General features: G+C 39.7%; 1 non-coding gene across 1 annotated transcript; it reads right to left on the bottom strand.

Annotated features, from left to right (window-relative positions):
* Positions 1 to 504: 504 nt before the first annotated feature.
* LOC117883449 lies at positions 505 to 666 on the bottom strand. The gene has a single exon (XR_004647269.1). It is a non-coding gene; the product is annotated as a U1 spliceosomal RNA (small nuclear RNA).
* Positions 667 to 2,458: the final 1,792 nt, after the last annotated feature.

Here is a 2,458-nt window from a genome sequence, read left to right on the forward strand (position 1 = left end):
TAGAGTTGTCAAGTTGTCATGACCCATTACTGTCCCTGCTCTGGCAGAGATCTGACAACCTAGTCAGCTCATAGTAGGTACACATAGAGGGGTATTACTGATACAGCAATTTTCATAGTAGTATAATGTCAGACAGAATTAATAAGTTGTACATACTTTCCCTGAATCACCACATGTACCCTAATCTCTCAGAAACTAAAAGGCCAATAAAAAACCCAGGTCCAGTCACAGTTTTGGGACCTGACATTAAACACTTCAGTGTTTGTAATACTATAGGTCATGGGAGCAGAAGGAGAGATTGAAGGAAGAGAGCTAGCAGAAAAATCAGTGTTGGAGAAAGAAGAGAAGGAGTGTGCTAAGAAACCTGGCGGGAGGGGGTAGAGGGGAAGACCTATTGGATTTTTTTCTTTGGGGAAGATCCTGCACAGAGAGGGAAGAGGGTTTAAAGAGGGAGTCAGAGGCAGCTGGTGGTTGTTGGGTTCCCTCAACTCCCGCCCTTCGGGGAAAGTCTAGACACAATTCCCTCAACCACCACCACAACTTATGCAGTCATGTTTCCTGCAAGTGGGGATATGGCAGGGGTCACCACACTTGGAGTACAATGGATAAGCCTCACCCTGGGAAAACCACCTTGTAATCATAGTCTCTCCCCTGCCAGGTGAGTGAATGAGTATAGGATTCCATGGAATACTCCTGGGGGGATTCTGTACCAAAAAAATAAAAATTCTGCACCCAATATTTTAAAATTCTGCATATTTTGTCAAAATAAACACAAAATAATCATGCCAGTTCCAATTATTTTGGTAATTATTTCAAAATACCTGCCAGCAAGTATGTCTGTAGCAATACAGAGAACAAAATGATTCAGAAAATATTTGACAAATAGATTAGTTACTGAGCATATTAATACAGAACTTTGGGTAATAATTCATTTAAACAACAATACAGAAGTATATTTCCTGCACATCTCAGAAGCAGTGCAAGGGTTTGGGGGGAGTAGGGGTAACGGAGCAGCTGAAAGAGAGAGAAGTAATTGCGGGGAAGGGGTCTGGGTGTGAACTTGGACAGTTGTTGGGTGTGGGAAGGAGAACTATGGAACAGGGTTTTTTGGGGCAGGGAGAGATTGTTAGGGAGTTAGAGAGCCTCCCCCCCAGGCAAACCCCTAGCCTTTTCCATTTAATCAGGCACATCTGTCCCTGTGTGTCCCTGCACCCTCCCCATGTTTCCCTACACCTGCACTCCCATTCAGCAACAAAGTCAATACAGAAATAATATGCATAACTGCTTGCTTATTTGTTACAGGATGTTTGTCTCATTAAAAATGCACAGAAATGCATTGACATGGCAGTATCAAGTTGGCATTCCATAGCATTTTAAATGAAGCAAAAACCAGATTAACTGCATGATATGAATCTGTCTGAGTTTTCTAGTCAGCTTACTTTTTCTTAAATACTTGGTGGCACACCTGATCTTCACACATTAAATCCTATAGCAGTAAAACAATTGGTAAGTATATAGTGTTGTAAGCTACATTTCCTATATTTAGCTGCTTCCCATAAAAAAACCCCACACTGAAAGACCAGCTGAGCGACCACATTAAAAAAGGGTTTTGCTTCCTGCAGGTTTCAGTAATTAGATTTTGACACTTGCATTAAACTTTAAAAAGTAATGTATGAAAATATAAATGCATTACAATTTCTCTATAGTGGTGGAATTTTGCACACTTTATTATTAAAACATCCTATTATTGATTAGATGCACTGAAGTAACAAGGGAATTACAAAAAGAGGGTATAACTAAAAACAGTAGTTAGTAGGAAACAACTAAAATAGTATCAGAGTGGTAGCCCTGTTAGTCTGGATCTGTAAAAAGCGACAAAGAGTCCTGTGGCATCTTATAGACTAACAGACGTATTGGAGAATAAGCTTTCATGGGTGAATACCCACTTCGTATTCACCCACAAAAGCTTATGCTCCAATACGTCTGTTAGTCTATAAGGTGCCACAGGACTCTTTGTTGCTAACTACAATAGTGTTTCAGCAGCTGATGGCTTCCACCCTCCGAAGCTGTTGCCTCCCACGACAGCATGTCCATTAGGTCCTCCAAGGGGTTTCCAACTTGAATCCTGGTGCGAATAATTAGAACTTGTAAGTGAAATTGATATTGTAATAGGATAATAAGAGTCTGCCTATCAGCTGACTGGGATATTGTATTTTGATGTATATTATATACATGCACACACATAGGTTATTGACCTTCCAATTATACCAGGTTAAGGCAGTTTAAGATGCCTATCACAAGCATCTACAGTGTAAACATATAGCTTCTGGTAAGTTTATGTAATTGCATAGAATTAATTCTAACAAGACAATGTGAAAAAGGGGAAATGCTAAAAAAAGAAAACATCAGTGCAGTTTAATCAAGTAAGGATAGTTAATTTAGAAGTCTGTATTATAGC

This window comes from Trachemys scripta, chromosome 9 (assembly GCF_013100865.1).
Source record: "Trachemys scripta elegans isolate TJP31775 chromosome 9, CAS_Tse_1.0, whole genome shotgun sequence".
Lineage (NCBI taxonomy): Eukaryota > Metazoa > Chordata > Testudines > Emydidae > Trachemys > Trachemys scripta.